Source organism: Hyperolius riggenbachi, chromosome 11 (assembly GCF_040937935.1).
Source record: "Hyperolius riggenbachi isolate aHypRig1 chromosome 11, aHypRig1.pri, whole genome shotgun sequence".
In the NCBI taxonomy this organism is placed as follows: domain Eukaryota; kingdom Metazoa; phylum Chordata; class Amphibia; order Anura; family Hyperoliidae; genus Hyperolius; species Hyperolius riggenbachi.
In genome coordinates, this window is record NC_090656.1 from 64,833,907 (window position 1) to 64,857,150 (window position 23,244).

The window sequence follows — 23,244 nt, forward strand, 5'->3', positions numbered from 1 at the left end:
AGGCGCGGGCCGCCCATGAGGCGGGGTGAGGCAGGTTCCTCAGGTGGCAAAATTGTGTGTGTGTGTGGGGGGGGGGGGGGGGGGGGCGCCGAGCTGGAGGGGTTAGTAGCTATGGACAGAGGACCCTGGCACAGAGGTGGGGAAGGATCCCTCACCTGGGTCCTCCTATCCGCTCTCCCCCTCCAGCTAATTGTGTAGTGTGTGGTCAGGCATTGGGCGGGGAGCAATTACTCACCTCTTCCTTCCGCGCTCCAGCTTGCGTACCACTGCTCATCACTTCCTGCAATGCCACCCACTTGAGCGATATTGCAGGAAGTGATGAGCGGTGGTACACACGCTGGAGCGCGGAAGGAAGAGGTGAGTAATTGCTTCCCCGCCCGCTGCCTGACCACACACTACACAATTAGCTGGAGGGGGAGAGCGGACTGGGGGACCCAGGTGAGGAAGTGGGGGTCCGACCCCCATCCTCACTGCTGTGCCCCGCTGCCCCCCTTCCTGGCTGCTACCCCTTCCAGGCTACCTATACTGGGGGCAATTATACTACCTATGGGGGGGGGGAGTGGCATCCTCACAAGTTTGCCTCAGGCGGCAAAAAGTCTAGAGCTGGCCTGGCCCTGTTAATGTCCTTTCATATTAATATTATGTATCTATACAGAATTGACATCTTCTGCAGCACTTTAGAGAGTACATAGTCATGTCACTGACTGTCCTCAGAGGAGCTCACAATCTAATCCTGCCATAGTCATAGTCTAAATACATATTAATAATAATATGGTAGGACATTATATAGGAGTGACATCTTCTGCAGCACTTTACAGAGTACATAGTCGTGTCACTGGCTGTCCTCAGAGGAGCTTATAATCTAATCCCACCATAATCATAGTCTAATATCCTACCATATTATTATTGTGTATTTATACAGTGCTGCCAACTTCTGCAGCACCTCACAAAGAATATAGTTATAATGAAAGACAGCCACATAGGGGAAAATGGCATGGGGGAAAGACAGCTACAAGGAAGGGAGTGACACAGGGAGGGAGAGACTGTTTCCGATCGGACTGAGTGCCGACATATACACAGAGCTAGAGGACAATCTGGCCCTGACTGTGGTGCAGCTGCATAGGCCCCAGGGGACATAGGGCCCCAATGCGGCTGCATGACCTGCACAGTCCTATGTCCGGCTTTGCCTTCACACCTTACTAGCCCTAAATACATGAATGAAACCCTCATGCCAAGGGAAATTCCTAAGCAATAATGACTATTTGGACCAAAGGCATCCACCAATCAGTGTTCAGTCAAACGTTGTCAAATCATTCTCAGAATTCCAAAAAGAAGTGATTCCCTAAATGAATACAAATGTTGGTAAGCCGTTCTCTTTATTTACAACGAGAGCACATTTAATTAAAATATTACATCTTGCTCTGGGACAAGAGAAATGTCTTTGTCTATCAGCACAGTTCTTTTCAATATTCTCTTAGATGAAATTTCATTACACATGATTAGAGTTTATTAAAACATTCTTATCACTGCCTTACGACTGCACTGGTGTCTGAGGCCCGATCACTAAGCAGGTGATAAATCGGTCATGAGTCATACCGTGGGACGTCGCTCATTCCGGGGCTAGATGGTACATTGTAGAGCCTTAAAGAGACTCTGAAGTCTCTAAAAAATCTGTTTTTTATTACAAAATTCCCTTTAACATAATAGCCCTACCTAAACCGCCGCATCCCCGCCGCTCTACGCTAACTAAATCTCCCCAAACTCCCCGGGGGGCACTCGGGCAGCGCTTCCGTGTGAGGCCGGGCTATGAGCTGCAACCCTGCCTCACACGCGTCTGTCAGCGGCGGATAGCCACCTCTCCCCCGCCCCTCTCAGTCTTCCTTCACTGAGAGGGGCGGGGGAGAGGCGGAGATCCGCCGCTGACAGACGCGTGTGAGGCAGGGCTGCGGCTCATAGCCCGGCCTCACACAGAAGCTAATGCTGACAGCAAAATCCACAACCAAGAAAGTCGTGGATTTTGCAGAGGAGAGGGAGGGCGTGTTAGGAGGGATTTAGATAGCTTACAGCTGCGGGGATGCGGCGGTTTAGTTAGGGCTAATATGTTAAACAGGATTTTGTTATAAAAAACGGATTTTAAAGAGACTTCAGTGTCTCTTTAAAGAGACTCTGAAGTCTCAAAAAAAATCTTTTTATTTAACAAATGTGTTTGATATGTTTGCCCTAACTAAACCGCCGCATTCCCGCTGCTCTAATCTATCTAAATCCCCCCAAACTCCCCGGGGGGCAATCCGGGCAGCGCTTCCATGAGAGGCAGAGCTATGAGCCGCAGCTCTGCCTCTCAGTGCATCTGTCGCCGCCTCTCCCCTGCCCCTCTCAGTCTTCCTTCGTGAGAGGGGCGGGGGAGAGGCGGAGATCTGCCACTGATAGACGCGAATGGAGGCAGAGCTGCAGCTCATAGCTCTGCCTCCTAGACCAGCAAAATCCACGACCAGGAAAGTCGTGGATTTTGCAGGGGAGAGGGAGGGCGAGTTAGGGGGGATTTAGATAGATTAGAGTGCAGCGGTTTTGTTAGGGCAAACATATTAAACACATTTGTTAAATAAAAAGATGTTTTTTTTGAGACTTCAGTGTCTCTTTAAACACTGTCTGATTAGCAGGATAAATCCTGTTAGGCTTGTTTTGTGTTAGTCTATTGTGAACTTGTGATAACAAATGTGGGAAGGTTGCCACTGATGAAAAACCACCTGTAGGGAAAAAAGGGGTTAAAGTGGTACCTGAACTCAGAACATCCTCTCTGCTCTAAAAGATAAGCAACAATATAATAACCTTTACAGAAAAACATTTCTTTGTTACAGCTTACAGAAGCCCTGCAATAAATTGGCAGTGTGTCTACTTCCTGCTTTCATGGAAGCAGACAAAGGGTTAACATCCTGTTTACATATTAGCTGTGTCTGCCGGATTTTTGTGCTGACACACCTGAGAGATCAAATTACCCAGCGTACCTTGGTTTAAAGGTCATGCTAGTCATTAAAGGACAAAAGTTCACCACTGGCAAACACGCATGATAGTTTGCATGAGCACGCGAACGTGCAAATCCCGTCATGAACACACATTTGTAAATGTGTTTGTGAACTACATCCCTATTCATACTAAAGCCATGGAAGTCATGAGGACAGAAATGAGGGAAAGCACCTCACATTCTAAAAAATATATATTTTTAACCCAGTCAAGAAGATGAACATATTTAAGCAAAGGCCACACAGGCTATAAACCAGGGGTGTTGCTGCACATGGTGGGTTGGGAATGACTATACCTAAACAGGTGGGGCATATGGCTGCTGCATATGGCTGAGGAGTTGACAAGGGAATGAGGGTGCTGAAAGTGTGGGCTGCACATGGGGGGTATTTTCTGCTAGTAGGAGATGCATATGGAAAAGAGGAACTGTTAAAGGACAACTAAAGCGAGAGGGATATGAAGGCTGCCTTATCTACAGTGTCGGACTGGGAGGTGAAAAAACTGAGGAAATCCACCTGCTGGCCAAGCAGCAGTAACCCTGTGTTATCATTCCCAATAAAAACCTGCAGCAAGTCTTCACTGTGAGCAGCAACACCTGATTGCTGCTGCCTGGCCAGCAAGTGGATTTCCTCAGCTTTTCCAGCTCCCAGTCCAAAACTGCATACTGTATCTATTTTATTTTAACCTCTTGCCTACTGCGTCACACCGATGGGCTTGGCGGCAGCCCCAAGGCCGCCTAATGCTGATTGGCGTAAGGTCATTGGGGCGTGGTTTGCAGGCGATCATGTGCGCTGATGCTTGCGCATCCCCGCTCTGATGGCGGAGCAGTCTCCCAGTCTTTAATTGCTGTACAGCGCTGTGATCTGCAGCAGCGCTGTACTGGGGATAGCCGTGTGACACAGCTGTCCCCTCCAGAAGCAGGGAAGTGATCGGCTGTCATAGATTGACGCCCATGACAGCTGATCACGCTGATTGGCTGGGGGGGAGGGAGGGGGGATTAAAAAATAACAAAAATAGGCATATTTATTTAAAAAATAATAAGAAAAATATTGACAAAAAAATAAATATCTGGAGGGGCGATCAGACCCCACCAACAGAAAGCTCTGTTGGTGGGGAGAAAAGGGGGAGGGGAATGACTTGTGTGCTGAGTTGGACAGCCCTGCAGCGAAGCCTTAAAGCTGCAGTGGCCTATTAAGTGAGAAATGGCCTGGTCTTTAGGGGGGTTTAACACTGCGGTACTCAAGTGGTTAAGCAATACCAGTTGCCTGGCTGTTCTGCTGATCCTCTGCTAGAATACTTTTAGCCATTGACCCTGAACAAGCATGCAGCAGGTCAGCTGTTTCTGACAATATTGTCAGATCTCACAAGATTAGCTGCATACTTGTTTGTGGTGTTATTCAGTTACTGCAGCCAAGTAGATCAACAGGGCTGACAGTCAACTGATACTGTTTACGAGGAAATAAATATGGCAGCCTCCATATCCCTTTCACTACAGTTGTCCTTTGAACATAAAAAGGGGCTCTGCTGTTTACAGATGACTGCACATGGAAGCAGTGTTGGACTTGGAGCTGGAAAAGCTGAGGAAATCCAATTGCTGGCCAATCAGCAGTAATCAGGTGTTGCTGCTTACAGTGAAGACGTGTTGCAGGTTTTTCTATTGGGATTGATAACACAGGGTTACTGCTGCTTAGCCAGCAGGTGGATTTCCTCAGGTTTTCCACCTCAGTCCGACACTGCACATGGAAGAGGCGGCTATACATACGATGGGGTAGGCTGCTGCACATGAAGAGAAGAGGACTGCACATAGAAAAGAGGAGTACCATTTATGGTAGGCTGCACATAGGAAACAGATTGCTGTATAAGCAGGGTTGGATTTCTGGAACGGCCACAAAGGCCCAGGCCTTGCATGGCCCCAGCCTAAGGGGGCATCTGGACATGAAATAGGGGTTGTTACATATCAAAGAGGAGGCTGAAAATGGGGAACAACACATAAAAAAGGGAAACTGATGCCCATGGCAGCTGTTTGTTAAAGAAAGAGCCTTCTGTACATGGATGATACACATGAAAGAGGGAACAACACATGGAATGGAAGGGGGCTGCTGTACATGGAAGATACATATGGGAGAGGGGGCAACACATGGAATGGGAGGGACTGCTGTACATGGAAGATACATATGGAAGAGGGGGCAACACATGGAATGGGAAGGGGGCTGCTGTACATGGAAGATACATATGGAAGAGGGGGTAACACATGGAATGGGAGGGGGCTGCTGTACATGGAAGATACACATGGAAGAGGGGGCAACACATGGAATGGGAAGGGGGCTTCTGTACATGGAAGATACATATGGAAGAGGGGGCAACACATGGAATGGGAGGGACTGCTGTACATGGAAGATACATATGGAAGAGGGGGCAATACATGGAATGGGAGGGGCTGCTGTACATGGAAGATACATATGGAAGAGGGGGCAACACATGGAATGGGAGGGGGCTGCTGTACATGGAAGATACATATGGAAGAGGGGGCAACACATGGAATGGAAGGGGGCTGCTGTACATGGAAGATACATATGGAAGAGGGGGCAACACATGGAATGGGAGGGGCGCTGCTGTACATGGAAGATACATATGGAAGAGGAGGCTGCACATGGAATGGTAGGGGGGCTTCTGTACATGGAAGATACATATGGAAGAGGGGGCAACACATGGAATTGGAGGGGGCCTGCTGTACATGGATGATACACATGATACACATGGAAGAGGGGGCAACACATGGAATGGGACAGCGCCCCGCTGCTGTACATGGAAGATACATATGGAAGAGGGGGCAACACATGGAATGGAAGGGGGCTGCTGTACATGGAAGATACATATGGAAGAGGGGGCAACACATGGAATGGGAGGGGCGCTGCTGTACATGGAAGATACATATGGAAGAGGGGGCAACACATGGAATGGGAAGGGGGCTTCTGTACATGGAAGATAAATATGGAAGAGGGGGCAACACATGGAAATGGAGGGGGGGCTGCTGTACATCGATGTTGCACATTGAAGAGGGGGCTGCACATGGCATGGGAGGGGCGCTGCGGCACAAGAAAGCCCCAACATACATGGCCTATGCACAAATTGTATAAATCCGGCCTAGTGTACAAGTCGACGGAACAGTCCAACATGATTGTCCCAGTGGACAAAAATGTATATACCCAGCCCTGGGATCGACGGAGGCTTTTTTTGAAGGTAGGGTGCTGTTTGATTGTCAGAGTAGGGAGTTAATCTGGGGTATAGTAGAGCTGTCATTACTAGATGCAAACTGTTTTTGTTCACCTGTAGCTATCAAGCATTGTTCTCGTGTATTGCAGGATGCATCCTTATGAATAATTATTGACTAAAGCAATTTGAATCACGATTGCTTCTTCAGGTGGCAACATTCTTTGCATAATAAAATACTTGACTCTAAATTTACCTGTTGGAAATGAAACATTTTCTAAAGTTCCCAACAGCAAAACACTAGGAAACAAATTCAAATTCTGAGCGGACCTAGGATTTTCCTGCTTGCATACATTTATTAAAATGTATGCAGAAAAGGAATACAAGAAAAGGTCACCGAACACAGTAAATTTAGCTCAAGACAGTTTTGTTGACTAAGTGAAGGGATTGCAAAGTGTGATCCTCAGGTAAGTATTGGATGGGATTTTGTGTCTCTATGATGTGCAGAAAAGAGTGCACTATATTAGCTCTCTGTACATCAGGAGCTCTTATGATTTCCCCATCGTACAGCAATACATTGCTTATTTCCCTTAGTAAAGAATTATGTCGAGCCCATGCAGTGCTAAATGCAATTACATTTTTTTTTAACCACATGCATGTGTGTATGCAGGAGTGTAACAATAGCACACTCCAAAGGTGTGTGTGTGTGTGGGGGGGGGGGGGGGGGGGAATCTATGAGCTATGGAGGACCTGCTCCTCCTCCCACCCACCTTGCAGAGTATTATCAGAGCTATGTGATTATATTTACCTGATCCCACTGCCTTCCTTCTCCTCTTCCTCCTAGCAGCCACTCGCTCTTAGTTGTAATCCTATATAATAAAACCCCTGTGTCTCCACGTCCTCCTGTGTCCATACTTTTTGCCCAGCCTGCATGCGTAGCACGCGGGCGGCATACATTTGAAATCGGCGCCGGTAGACTTGGGTGCAGGATACAGCCAGTATATGGCTGATCCTGCTTCTGCACAAGTCCGGGCTGTGTTAATTACTATTCCCCCTCCAGGCCGCCATGGATATTGGGGAATGATATAATTTGGCTTCCAGCAATTGCTGCCGAATCTTCTGACGGCGCCAGGGGCGTTGCTAGGGTCCTAGAAGATCCGTGGCACCCATGGGGCACCAAGTAAAGAGAACCAGCGGCGCGCGCAGCGCGCCGCGGCAAATTATGGGCGTGGTCATTCAGAAAGTGGGCGTGTCCGTGGGTGGGGCCAAATGTACATGAACTTAACAGCAGACTAATTTAAAGATAAAGAGCCTGGCCAGCAAAATGTTGGATGGAGCCCTCTATGCTTCAAGTAGATAGTTTACTATTAGTATAGGCATAGAGAAAAGATGCATACCGTCTTTCCCCGAAAATAGAACCTACTCCAAAAATAAGACCTAGCTTATTGGCCGTCCAAAGTGTCCCATTTGCTCCCACCCTCCCTATGCAGAGTGGCGAGCGGAGCGCAACCTTTAAAGCAAACAAGAAACTCACCGGGTCCTGAGGGGCCAGCGTTAACACCTCTCTTCAGCAGCACGCGGCTTCCTCTCCTTGACAACGGCTCTTGTCATGTGATGCACGCACGTCCAGGCGCATCATGTGACGCGCCGGGACGTGCGTGCATCACATGACAAGAGCCGTTGTCAAGGAGAGGAAGCTGCGCGCTGCTGAAGAGAGGTGTTAACGCTGGCCCCTCGGAACCCGGTGAGTTTCTTGTTTGCTTTAAAGGTTGCGCTCCGCTCGCCACTCTGCATAGGGAGGTCGGGAGCAAATGGGGCACTTTGGGCTCCACTCGCCACTTTGTAGAGGATGCCCGGGCTGCCGCTAACTACACGGGGGACACATCTGACTAGGGGTGGGGGACACATCTGACTACATGGGGGGCACATTTTACAAGAGGGAGCACATACAGTAGTGTCACCCCTCATAATTATAAGCCCTCCCTGAAAATAAGCCCTAGCACATCTTTTAGGGGGAAAATTAATATGACAGTGTCTTATTTTCGGGGAAACACGGTACACACATTTAATTTTGATTGGTCAATCACTGACCAATTTTACTACCTCCATGTAGTATGAGAGCCAACAGATTTTATACACTATGGACAGAGCTGAACTCTCATAATACCTAAAAGTAGTAAAATTGGCTAATCAAAATTGTATGTGTGTACAAGGCTTTACAGATAATACTGTACATACAATACAGCTGGTTTACAATCAGTAAAGGCACAAAGTAAAGCCTGGTACACACCATGCAATTTCCCGTCAGATAGATGGGTGGAATAGATAATTTCCGACAGGTCCGATCTAATTTCCGATAGTTTTTCTGATCAATTTCCATAGAAGTGATCAGAAAATCAATCAGAAATCTGAGCGGATCTGTCGGAAAATATCTGTCGACCCATCTATCTGATGGGAAATTGCATGGTGTGTACCAGGCATAACAGCTTATAATGTACATACTAGAGGCAGCAGAGATCAGCACACACTGCAGATAGTTTACTATCAGTACAAGCACAAAGTAACAGCTTATACTGTACATATTGGGGTTATTGGGGAAATGAACAGCACACACTACAGCAAGTTAAGTATAGGCACAGAGTAAAAGCTAATGCTGTACATACAAAAGGTAGCAGGGAGTACAGGCACAGAGTAACAGCTTATACTATACTGTACATACTGTAGTACTGTAGGCAGCAGAGATCAGCACACACTGCAGCTAATTTACTGTCAGTATAGGCACAGAGTAACAGCTTATACTGTACATACTGGAGCTAACAGGGACCAGAACACACTGCAGCTAATTTACTATCAGTACATGCACAGAGTAACAGCATATACTGTACATACTGAACGCAGCAGAGATCAGCACACACTGCAGCTGTTTTACTATCACTACAGGCACAGAGTAACAGCTTAGGACGTAGCAGAGATTAACACACACTGCAGCTAGTTTACTATCAGTACAGTAACCGCATACACTATACATACTGAAGGTAGCAGGTATCAGCCCACACTTTGGCAGGTTCACAATCAGTACAGGCACAGAGTAACAGAGTATACTGTACATACTAGAGGTAGCAGAGATCAGCACACACTGCAGCTAGTTTACTATCCGTACAGGCACAGAGTAACAGCTTACACTGTACATACTGAAGGTAGCGGAGATCAGCCCACATTTCAAAGAGTTTATTATCAGTACAGGCACAGATAATAAGCTTTAGCAGGGGCTATATCACTACTTTTCATGTGGTAAATCAGGTTCAGAAAGGTAAATACTTACCCGCCTTGATTACCTTAATTAATCAGCTATTCTAGTGGCAGGCTGGTAGTGATCGGACGATGCTATTGGCAGGCTGGTAGTGATCGGCTGATGCTGGTGGCAGGCTGATAGTTATCGGCTGATGCTGGTGGCAGGCTGATCGTGATCAGTAGATTCTAGTAGAAGGTAAATAGTGATTAATAGATTTTAGTGGTAATCAGATAGTGATAGGCAGGCAGTAGGAAACAAATGACAGTAGTAAGTAAATGCTGACAAGTAGTGGGTGACAGACATGCAGTAGGTGCTAGGAGCTAGGGAGCAGTGGAAGCAAAGTAACCTAGGGTGCCAAGTTCCAGTGGGGGGAGGGCAGGCTAGGACTTAGGGTACACTATAGCACAGATTAGATTGTGATCTCCTCTGAGGACAGAGAGTGACCTGACTATGTCGTTTTTAAAGTGCTGCAGCAGATCTCTGTGCTATATAAATACATAATAATACTATGGTAGGACATTAGATTAGACTGACTATGGTAGGATTAGATTGTGAGCTCCTCTGAGGACAGTCACTGACATGACTATGTACTCTGTAAAGTGCTGCAGGAGATGTCAGTGCTATATAAATACATAATAATAATAATATGGTAGGACATTAGGCTATGACTATGGTAGGGATTAGAGTGTGAGCTCCTCTGAGGACAGTCAGTGACATGACTATGTACTCTGTAAAGTGCTGCAGGAGATGTCAGTGCTATATAAATACATAATAATAATATGGTAGGACATTAGACTAGGACTATGGCAGGATTAGATTGTGAGCTCCTCTGAGGACAGTCAGCGACATGACTATGTACTCTGTAATGTGCTGCAGAATATGTCAGTGCTATATAAATACATAATAATAATATGGTAGGACATTAGACTATGACTATGGTAGGATTAGAGTGTGAGCTCCTCTGAGGACAGTCAGCGACATGGCTATGTACTCTGTAATGTGCTGCAGAAGATGTCAGTGCTATATAAATACATAATAATAATATGGTAGGACATTAGACTAGGACTATGGCAGGATTAGAGTGTGAGCTCCCCTGAGGACAGTCAGTGACATGGCTATGTACTCTGTAATGTGCTGCAGAATATGTCAGTGCTATATAAATACATAATAATAATATGGTAGGACATTAGACTATGACTATGGCAGGATTAGAGTGTGAGCTCCTCTGAGGACAGTCAGTGACATGGCTATGTACTCTGTAATGTGCTGCAGGAGATGTCAGTGCTATATAAATACATAATAATAATATGGTAGGACATTAGACTATGACTATGGTAGGATTAGAGTGTGAGCTCCTCTGAGGACAGTCAGTGACATGACTATGTACTCTGTAATGTGCTGCAGAATATGTCAGTGCTATATAAATACATAATAATAATATGGTAGGACATTAGACTATGACTATGGTAGGATTAGAGTGTGAGCTCCTCTGAGGACAGTCAGTGACATGGCTATGTACTCTGTAATGTGCTGCAGAAGATGTCAGTGCTATATAAATACATAATAATAATATGGTAGGACATTAGACTATGACTATGGTAGGATTAGAGTGTGAGCTCCTCTGAGGACAGTCAGTGACATGACTATGTACTCTGTAAAGTGCTGCAGAAGATGTCAGTGCTATATAAATACATAATAATAATATGGGAGGACATTACACTATGACTATGGTAGGATTAGATTGTGAGCTCCTCTGAGGACAGTCAGTGACATGACTATGTACTGTGTAATGTGCTGCAGAAGATGTCAGTGCTATATAAATACATAATAATAATAATATGGTAGGACATTACACTATGACAATGGTAGGGATTAGATTGTGAGCTCCTCTGAGGACAGTCAGTGACAGGACTATGTACTCTATGAAGCGCTGCAGAAGATGTCTGTGCTATATAAATACATAATAATAATACTATGGTAGTACATTAGAGTATGACTATGGCAGGATTAGATTGCGAGCTCCTCTTACAGCCAGTGACATGACTATGTGCTATGTACAGACAGTGCTATATAAATACATAATAATATGGAAGGACATTAGACTATGGCTATGGTAGGGATAATATATTGGGGCTCCTCTGAGGACATTGAGCGGCATGACTGTACTCTATTAAGTGCTGCAGGAGATGTCAGTGCAGAGGACAGGGCACATAGACAGGCAGACACACACACATACACACAACATACAACACACACGCAGGAGAGGGGCACAAGCTGAAAGACACACACAGGACAGAGCACAGCCACAGAGAGAGACAAACACACACAGAAAGGAGCATACACACATGGGGACAGATGGAGGCACACAACACACATTCAAAGTTAACTTTCCATACTACACACACTCTCTCTCTCTCTCTCTCTCTCAGCACAACATACACAAGAGAAGGGAGGGGGAGGGCAGAGGGGAGAGAGACACTAGAAAGGAAACAAGCCAGACTGAGTACATTACCTCCTCCCCCTGATTAGCTGCTGCATGCTCCGTGTGGCTGGCTCTGGCTGTGAGTCTGTTCTCCGGTTTCCTCCCCCTCGTCAGTCTTCAGCTTGCTCCACGATCATCCAGTCTTCAGTGTGTGCTGAGAAGTGCAGGTGTCCCGCCCACTGATTCAGCTCAGCCCCTCATCGGGAAACACTGCTGCTTCTCCCCATCAAGCTTAGAAGACCGCGCTCAGTTCAAAACAGCAGGGAGGCGGAGCTTCAGTGGCCAATGTTGGAGGTGACAGGGAGAAGGGGTGGAGCAGCTGGGTTGACGCTGGCCAATGCTGTAAGGGGAGAAGAGAGCGGCAGAGAGCGTCTTAGCAACAGACGCTGCTGCTTCCTTTCGGGGGACTGAAGTGCCCTGCATCACATGGCAGAGGTTCGTGGCACAGTGGGCGGAGATCCGTGGCACGTGCCTCGGACCTTTAGCCCTAGCGACGCCTCTGGACGGCGCCCACGTTAGGTTTATCCCCTGATGACGGCAATCGCCGAAACTAGTCGGGACAAGAGTGGGCAGCACTGAACAAGGGTCGATATCTGAGGGTTTTAGTACCACATTGGGTGGGAAACGCTACATGCCAAGGGAGGGTCCTAAGTGGATTAGGACCCTCTGGAAGTAAGTGTTTTACCTCGTATGACCTGTTCTGCCTTTTTATCCAGAAATAAAAGAATTTATACTTTTCCACTAAAAGCATCCCTGTCTGCTTTGTCTGCACTTTGAGTGCACACAGGTGGTGGAGTGGAAAGATATACCAGAAGAAGGATATACCTGCGCTGTGACTTACTGCTAATACAGTTACTCACTGAGTGCCGTTGTAGATGTGACTCCCATTATATTCTATGGTGGCATCGGCTGCGCCCAAATCTAGCAGCGCTGAAAAGCACTGCTCCACGCGGGCGGACTTGGGACAGCAGGAGGACGAGTGCAGGGGGGCAGGTGTGTGCATGCATCAGGGAGTGCGGCCGTTGCGGAGGGGAGGTGGAAGAAGGGGTTGAGAGAGGTCGCGGCTGAGCCCTAGCGCCATTTGTAAACTGATGGGCTTATTTTTAGTTTAAAAATAAATTTATAAATAAAGAAGGAAATTTCCAGCAAACACATTCAGGATCCTCCCTAGACATACCGATTCACATGGCATTCAAGATGATTGGGTTACCTTCAAGGAAATGTCATTAGTATCTTATCTATTTTTATTTTTATTTATTTTTTGGCAGTGGTGGGGAGGGGGGCGGGGAAGGGACAATGAGAAATGTTGTGGATGAACTAAGGCTTCAATGAGAACCTGAGATCAACATAAAGGGTATATTTTTACTTACCTAGGATTTCCTCAAGCCCCATGAGGTCCGTCGGCTCCCTCGCTGTCCTCTCCAGCTGCTTCATTATCTTCTAATCAGCTCCAGAAATCAGGCCAGCCATGCTCTTCTGCACATGTGCGGCTCGGCCGCACCCACGCCCCCATCGAGAGCTCTCGCATCCAGGAGCATTCCGTGCCTGTGCAATAGTACTGAGCAGGCACAGAACGCTCTCAGGCTTGGAAGGGTGGCAGGGAAATGAGCGAGGCCGCGCATGCGCAGAAGCCCACGACTGGTTAGATTACCGGGGCTGATTAGAAGATGACAGAGCAGCCAGAGAGGATGACGAGGGAGCCCATGTACCTTATGGGACTACTTGAGGAAGCCCCAGATAGTATAAACATACCATTTATGTTGATCTCAGGTTCTCTGTAACTGCATACAGTTGTACCTAATCCAGTACAGATTTGTTGGATCACTTATGGTATATCTGCACTGGAAAACTTTCAGTTTATCAGGTAAATCAGGTCCTTGCAGTATTTGATATAAAGAATATGCACTACAGTCAAGCAAGTACAGTATTTTTTACAAAGAAATGTGCAAAAGTTGCCTCCTCATCCTTCTCACTTCAAGTTTCCTTCGGGTCTTCTTCCACCACACTGTGACTACAGAATGCAAAACACGAGTTTTATAAGAATGCAGTAAAAAATGTATGGTTCATTCTGACTTTGATAAATTTGCTGACCAAGAGAAGGACTTTTGATGTTTAGGATTCAAAGGTTTTCCTTTACTTAAGGAACATGAGTACCAAAGTAATCCACCTTACTTGTTATTTTATAGGATTTATTGATCAAAGGGCGATGCGGAGCCTCCTAGCAGGCCTTACGTATGGAAGCCTGTGGAGTGACAAAGCTAGATACCTTATTGCTGTCCCTTTGATGCTGAGATGTCCTCAGAACAAAGAAACGTGTGTATTGCTATATCTTCAGGCTGGCCGGGATAAAGTGTCAGGATGAAGAAGTTTGCTAGCTAGTTACACTTACAACACACGCAATGACTGCCTTAAAGCGCCTCTCTCTCTCGCCCATGTATGTCTAAAGGGTCCATCTATTATTTACTGATAACGCAGCTGCTATGCCCCCACATGTATTCCCGTCTTTTAATAAAACAGTACCATTGATTGTGCTGTTAGCATCCCTGCATGAAAGCGCGATCTTTCACCTGTTTCAAATTATTTTACATGAGAGGTTTCATATTATCCGTTAAGCACTCAGGCCGTGTCACATTTGGGTCCCTGAGGTTGAAAGTTCCTTCAATAAATGAAAGGCCTTCAACAGAGTGGAAGGCCGCAGCCACAGATACCCTGTAAAGTTAAATAAGGTGTCACTTTAGCCAAGACCCGTGGAGCACTTGGCCCTCTGCAAATAAATTCAACTTTGTCAGTGAAAGATTTAACAAGGAGCACTGTGAAGCCGCTTGCCTTAAAGGAATTTAATTAGCGGTTTCCGGGTTAGTAAAGGACTTAGTTAAATGATGGTAAAATGGCAGAGGGGTGATTACTTACTATCAGGTCACATGGACAGATAGTATGACAAGAGTTCAGAGCTTTACACAGTGTGATGGGCAAGTCATTAGTGCTCTCATCTGGCTGTGCTAGCTCCTTGGGTTCAATCCTATACAGTATACTACTTTATAGTGGATCTGAGCTCAGAACTTCCTCTCTGCCCTAAAAGATTAGGGACAGTAAGAAAACAATCAGGAAAAGAAAAAAATATTTTTTACAATGCACAGAAATCCAAAAAAAGGCCCTGAAAATTTACTGGATGAACTTTCAGGGAGCAAAGGAAGGGTTAAAGCATTTGTCTTTCCTGTACAGCTAACACCTAGGTGCTGTGAGTCATGCCTACTGATTACACACACCTACAAATAATTATACTCAACTGTATCTAAATAAAAAACACATCTTAAAGCAGCTGATTTCTACAGCATTACTATGTGGAATGAACACTTTTCAGTCTGTTCTTCGCAGGAGCTTGGGTGCACTTTAAGGAAGGTATGCACTTTTGTAGACCTCACTTGGATGCCTTATTGATCTTTTACTGTAATTTGTGAAACAGATGCCGATGCCAATGTCACTTAAAGGATGACTGCAAGGAGGTAGGTGTCCAAACATGGTCAGACCACTTAAAGCCAATCTAAACCTGCAGCAGTGCTAGTGTTTGCTTGTACTGCATTGCCAATTGCAATGTGTATGTATGCGTGGGTGCAAGTGCTGCCTAACATTACTTCTTGAGCTAAGACTTACTGTAAATAGAGATCAGTCAGCCCCGGGCCACCCATGAGGCGGGGTGGGGCAGGTTCCTCAGGCGGCGGAAGTGTGGGGGGTGGTGCCTGCCCGGCGGAAGTGTTGGGGGGCAAGCTGGAGGGGGTTGCAGCCAGGAAGCAGGGCAGTGGGCACAGCGGTGGGGACGGGGGTTGGACCCCCCTCACCTGGGTCCCCCGTCTGCTCTCCCCCTCCAGCTACATGCTGCCCAAGTACAGTGGGCGGCATTGCAGGAAGTGACAAGCGTTGGTACGCATTGCTTGGAACACAGATGGAAGAGGTGAGTAATTACTTCCCCACACACTGCTGAGACTCACTCTGCGCACGTAGTTGGAGGGGGAGATCGGATGGGTGGGACCCAGGTGAGGGGGGGTGGTGTTCAATCCCCCTCTCCACCACTGTGTCCACTGCCCCCCTTCCTGGCTGCTACCCCCTCCAGGCTACCTATGGGGGGGGGCATCATCACAAGTTTGCCTCAGGCGGCAAAAAGTCTAAAACTGGCCCTGCAGCAGTGACAAAATTCTAGCTGCAAAATAGTGATGGTGCCTTGCAGGGAAGGAGGCCATACATACTACTGCCTACTGCAAATAGCAGAAGGGAACAGTGTGACTTAGAAGGCAATTGTGAGAAAACGCGGAAAAGCCGCCGCGGGTGCTCAGAACAAGGCGGCTGATTCCGCATCCAACGCGGCAGGTTGGGCGCGTGGGCCTGCATCTATCAGTATGGCTGAACGCGGAGGAACCGCCACATGCTCTGATAGCGGTGCGGCTGGTTCCGCGTCCAGCACAGCGGATGGGTTACAACACATGTCTGGTGTGGCTGGGACTGATAGTCCACACAGGTTCAGAAGGACGCGCGCGCTGAGAGGCAGAGCTTATATGACAGCCAGAAGGGAGTCAGCTGACCAAGCCGGTCAGCTGACAATTCTACCAGTTTCCATTGGTCCAGCACTTAGGAGAGGCACTGGAGAGCGCTTGAGTATATATACTGGGTGCTGGTCATTTCTCTGGTGTCTGCCGTTGCAATCACTACGTGGTAGCACTCAGACCTTTTGTCAGTATCTGTGTTATTCTCTAGACTAGTTCCAGGGTGTTGATGATCACGGACCTCACACCCCAGACTAGGAATACTGTATATTATCTGTTATTCTCTAGACCAGTTCCAGGGTGTTGATGATCATGGACCTCACACCCCAGACTAGGAATACTGTATATTATCTGTGTTATTCCTCAGACTAGTTCCAGGGTGTTGACGACTACGGAGCTCACACCCAAGACTAGGAAATAGCTTTACCATCCAGTTATTTATTCAGACTAGTTCCAGGGTGTTGATGATCAAGGAGCTCACACCCAAGACTAGGCATGGTTGATTATTTGTTATGACCCTCTGCTTTCCTGACTACTTTTCTGATCTCTGATTTGGTACTTCGCTATATCTGATACTCTGTTGCCAAACTCCGCTTGTCTTAGGATTCTGTATCTGTCTTCTGTATCTGTACCTGATCTGTCCGTGTGTTGCCGACCTGGCTTGTCCGACCTCGAGAGCTATCTCTCCTGTTAAGAGATAGTTCACAGTCTGTTAGTGACATCCCGCTATTGGTGTCACTCACTCTCTGGTCCTTCCCACTCTCAGCCTGACTCCTCCCCTTGGGGAGCCTCAGGCCATTGGAAGGAGCCTGACCTGTGAGCAGTATCCCTTACTGCCTTGCACCCTCTGTACGGGTGCTCTCCTCAAAGTATTACTGTTGCACTAAACACTCAATATACTCAGGTGTCCAGAGGTTAGAGAAATATCTGATTATCGGTGATACTGCAGATCAATAATCGCGTATATATCTGTATTCTCGGTGATACTGCAGATCACCGATGATCAGATCCTCTCTGTGTTACACCGATCGTTACAGCAATACTTAACTAGTCAGCAGTACCTCTGCAGTAGGTTTTTTTTAATTATACTTTAGAAAAGCTGTAGAAGCAAACCTTTGTCAAGCTTCACTCACTGTCCAGTAGGGGTGAAACTAGTGTACTGGTTAAGGGCACTGCCTTTGACATTGGTCACCAGGGTTCGAATCCTAGGGTCAATACCTATTCAGTAAGGATTTCAAGGCAAGACTCTCTAACACTGCAGGGTGGCCTCTTGAGCGCGTCCCAGTGGCTGTAGCTCTTTTTGAGTGCTTTGAGTCTGACAGGGGAAAAGCACTATACAAATGTTCGGATTATTATTCGGTGTTCGGATTCTCAGCAGACTCATCCCCTGCAGTGCACACTTTGAAAAACTAGTCTATAATGGGCTATACCAGATCACACACACACACGCACGCACACACACACACACACACACACCTCTTTGCATTGAGCTTGTAGTTCTCTGGATAGTTTGAGTGCCAAGAATCTGTCAAACCCTTTCCTACCAATTTCAAGCCATCCTCTTGGAGGCAGTTTGGTGGTTGGTCAGGAGTTTGACTTTCCAATGTATGTGTAACGATCGGTGTAACACAGAGAGGGTCTGATTACCGGTGATCTGCAGTATCACCGAGAATACAGATAAATACCCGATTATTGATGATCTGCAGTATCACCGATAATCAGATATATCTCTAACCTCTGGACACCTGAGTAATGAGAGTGTTTGGTGCAACAGTAATACTTTGAGGACTGCACCTGAGGAGCAGGTGCCAGACAGTAAGAAGTACTGTACAAATAACAAGTTCCTTCCGCTAGCCTGAGACTCTCCCGAGGGAGGAGTCAGGCTGGGAGTAGGAAGGACAGAGTGTGAGTGACACCAAGGAAGGATGCCACCAACAGATCTGTGAGCTATCTCTACTGGGGAGATAGCTCTCGAGGTCGGGCAAGCCAGGTCGGTAACAGACAGACAGATCAGGTACAAAGACAGGAGACAGATACGGAATCCTAAGACAAGCAGAGGTCGGCAACAGAGTATCAGAGATATCGAAGCACCTAATCAGAGATCAGAAGAGTAGTCAGGAAAGCAGAAAGTCATAACAAATAATCAACAATGCCTAGTCTTGGGTGTGAGCTCCTTGATCATCAACACCCCGGAACTGGTCTGAGTATAACTAGATGGTAAAGCTAATTCCTAGTCTGAGGTGTGAGGTCCTTAGTCATCAACATCCAGGAGCTGGTCTAGATAATAACACAGATAATACACAGTTTCCCTAGTCTGAGGTGTGAGGTCCTTAGTCATCAACACCCAGGAACTGATCTATAATAACACAGATACTGACAAAGGTCTGAGTGCTACCACGTAGTGATCGCAACGCCAGACACCAGAGAAATGACCAGCACCCAGTATATATACTCAAGCGCTCTCCAGCGCCTCCCCTAAGTGCTGGACCAATGAAACCTGATAGAATTGTCAGCTGATCGGCTTGGTCAGCTGACACCCTTCTGACTGTCATAAAGGCTCTGCCTCTCAGCGCGCTCTTCCTTCTGAACCTGTGTGGACTATCAGTCCCAGCCCCACCAGACATGTGTTGTAATGCATCTGCTGTTTTGAACGCGGGGCCAGCCGCACCGCTATCAGAGCATGCGGCGGTTTCCCCGTGTTCAGCCATACTGCTAGTAGTAGGCCCCTGCGTGCAAACCGCCGCGTCGGACGCGGAATCCGCCGCCTTGTTCACAGGGCATGCGGCGGTCTCTCCGCGCTCCGTCAGGCTAGTGGATGCAGGCCCATGCGCGCCAGCTGCCATGTTGGACGCGGAATCAGCCGCCTTACTCTGAGTACTCGCGGCGGCTTTTCCGCGTTTTCTCACAGTATGGCCATTTCCCATGCCCTACCATCTGGCTATAAACTATCCCCTTCTATAAACTAGCTGTATGTTTAGGTGGTTGGAGGGTGTGGCGACAGTTGGCTCCTTTAGTGATGTTCAAGAACTGATAGCGGCTTGACCTTCTACTGCTCCCTACACTCTCATTCATTATTTCATTTTTGTTGATACAGCCTAAATAACCTAATGACCTAAATAACCTGCCTGAAAAATCACCTATTCTTCATACTTTGGGCCTGATCCAGTTAACGTTTTCTCCTCAGTTTTCTCCTACGAGATAATTTTTCATCTTCTGCTTAAAATAACTTTTCAGCTCTCTGCAATTTAAAAATCATCAAAAAGTAAGAGAAAAAGCACTGTGAAAATTAGGCTTAGTATTGTCTTGCTTGCTGGTGGCTTAACGGGCATTTTATTTATAATGTGAAAATATCACCTAGGAGAAACTTTTGGAGAAATAGGGAATGGTATCGGGCCCATGGGCCCATATACAATGAACTTTTTCTCCTGAGTTATCTCCTCGGAGATAATTGTCATCTTCTCTTTAAAATAACTTTTCAGCATTTTACAACTAATATCCAAAAGTTGGTGAAAAAGTTCCTCTGGGGGGTATTTACCTCTGGTGGGGGATCCTATCGAGGCTCCCCCCATCCTCCTGTGTCCCACGGCAGCAGCGATAAAGCTCCCCAAACGGCGGGGATGTAAATATCTACCATTCCGGCTCCAGCGCAGGCGCAGTATTGGCTCTCCGCTCAGAGATAGGTGGAAATAGCCGATCTCTGTCGGTCCGCTCTACTACGCAGGTGCAAGTCTCCTGCGCCTGTGTAGTAGAGCAGACCCAACAGCGATCGGCTATTTCCACTTATTTTCGAGCGGGGAGCCGCAACAACGCCCCTGCTGGAGCCAGAAAAGGTAAATATTGTACAGCCTGACAAATTGCCGGCTGTGCGTTCCGTGGGCTGCAGCGAGACCGCCGTGGGACAAAGGAGGACGGGGGAAGCCTCAATAGGATCCAGAGGCTTCCCCCTACTGAGGTGAGTACCCCCCAGGGGAACTTTTTTCCTTACGAAGTCTCTTTAAGAGAAAATTCAGGAGAAAAACTATATGGGATTTTTTTTTGTCTCTTACAGTTAATATATATGATTTTATGCATGTTTCTTTGAATGGATACAGGTGTATATAGTGTCAAAACCCAATAAATGTTAGTGCCATATCTTTAAGCAGATTGGTGTAGGGTGCAGTTTGGTTTAGGCACTCAATAAATGTGTTGGTGGTGGATGCTGGAACTATAGTCATTGTTGGCAGTTAAGGGGGCTACAGATGGGAGCCAGAACATGACAGAAGCTGGGGTGGGGTTTTCTGTGAGGATTAGGTGGGAAGCATTATGAAGTTTAGTGTTGGGTACTGGGTGGGTAGAGGTTATTTTCAGGGCTAGAGAATGTGTTATTGCTGGGAAGGAGGTTAAAGGACAACTGAAGTGGGAGGTGTGTGGAGGCTGCCATATTTATTTCCTTTTATGCAATACCAGTGGCCTGGCTGTCCTGTTGATCCTCTGCCCCTAATACTTTTAGCCATAGACCCTAAACAGGCATGCAGCAGATCAGGTGTTTCTAACATTATTGTCAGATCAAACAACATTAGCTGCATGCCTGTTTATGGTGCTATTCAGACACTTCTGCAGCCAAATAGACCAGTGGGGTTGACAGGCAACTGGTATTGTTTAAGAGGAAATAAATATGCAGCTTCCATATTCTTCTCACTGCAGTTGTCCTTTAATGTCAGCAAGGGGTAAACATTGGAACAGAGGTTAGGGATCGGCTTCAGGAAAGAGTTGACATTAGAGGTGTAGGTTAGAATCTACCACCATCAGGATGGACTTAGCACTTTAGAAAAAGAATGAAGAAAGGTTGGTATCAGGATGGAGTTTTGGGGTGAGAGACTTGGGTTAGGAATAAGGAAGATTATTTAGGATTAGAGAAATTGGTTACTAGGGATAGGCAATTTATAAGTGTCACAGGAGTTCAAAGCAGTGCTGATATTTTACTGGTCAAAAGCTGGCGCCCAAACTCCCAGCTATGAACCCATACATATCTCCTCAGCGTTCTTAATCTCAGATCACCACTTATCAGGGGCGTCACAATAGACCCTGCAAGGGATGCTCCACAGGGGGGCCCAGAAGCCACAGGGGGCCCATGGGGGGAAACGTTTGAGAGACTGACAACTAAGGGCATGGAGAGAAAACTAATTCTGCTCTCGTACCATTGTTATATTAACTACATGTGTCCACCACACAGATAAGGAATCATACACACTTTGGAATTTGTACACTGTCTCTGCTCCCTAGGGTTACAATGAACGAATGATCCAGATGATTCGACTCACAAAAAAAGATCCGGATAAAAGATCCGAATCGTTCATGATCCGGACAACACTACTGCCCAGCTGATAGGCTCTGGGGAAAACACTGGACTGAGTCTTGGCTGTTCGGCTCTCTGTCTCTTCAATCGGCTCTTCTGACTCGCTCTGTGTTCGTCTCTCTTCACCGGCTCTCTTCACCCGAGACATTTCAAAAACCTGGGAGGACCTGTCCGGGTAAAAGAGGACATCTGGTCAGCCTAATTTACAGTGAATACTATATCTTATGTTCAGCATGTCATTGTTGTTCCTCCATATAGCATGTGCTCTCATGTAGTAAAATAATACAGCTTTCTGTTTATGTATGTACTGGGAGCAGAGCTGCAACGAGGGACTGGTCGGCAGCAAGGTGCTGGAGGAAGCCCCGGGTAAGCAGATCTGGGGGTAGCATAGATTGCCTGACATTTCCTTTAAGTCTAAGTGTTTTTATCTGCATGGGGAAAAGACATTGGTCCTCAGTTTTCCTGTGCAGAAAGCGAGGGAAGTGGGGGTGCGGGAGGGGGCATCCAAAGTTTCTCAGGGTGGCCCAGTGATATCTAGTTACGCCCTTGCCACTTATTATAAATAGGCTCCTATGTGTGACTTGCTTGTGATCTAATTCACCTGTGATCAATTAACTGCTCTCTGCTATCAGCCTGAACAATGTTCCTTCCCATGTCTGACTTTCAGGTAACTCCAATCTCTTTACATGATATTTGCTTGTGGGTAGTCTGATCAACATTCTCTGTGACTTTACATTTTTGCTTCAGTTCTTCAAAGTGTTTGTTAACCAGCCAAGAACTGGTTTTACCTCTGCATTTGTAAGTTTCTTTGAACAGGGACCTAATTAAGATAATCACAGATGGTCAAACTTTGAGTCAACTGCAGACCTGCCAGCTATGAAACATTTCTCATAGATTCATCCTTAGCCAAGAAATGATCTGGATGTCACACACATATAAAAATAACTACATATTCTAAAAACATTATCTCTATAGTGTATATTTTAAGAATTCTATACAATGGCCTATTCCAGAAAACAAGAAATTGGTTAACAACTTACAGTTGTACTTAAAGGGAACCTGATCTGAGTAAAATTATTTAAAATAAACACATGAGGTAACTTCAAATGAACATTACATAGTTGCCTTGCCATCAGTTCCTCCCAGAAGCTCACCATTTTCTTCTGACAACGATCCTTTCCATTTTGTCAGAACTGAAATATATCAGTTGCTGTCAGTTATATATCAGTTGCTGTCAGTTATAGCTGAGAGGACAACTGACGTGCCAGGTAATGTCCATGTTTCCCTATGGCTCCAGTGGGCAATGTTACAGTTTAACAGTGTGCTGACCAGGAAGATGTTATGGGGTAATGGCCAGTTTCAAAATGGAGGATGG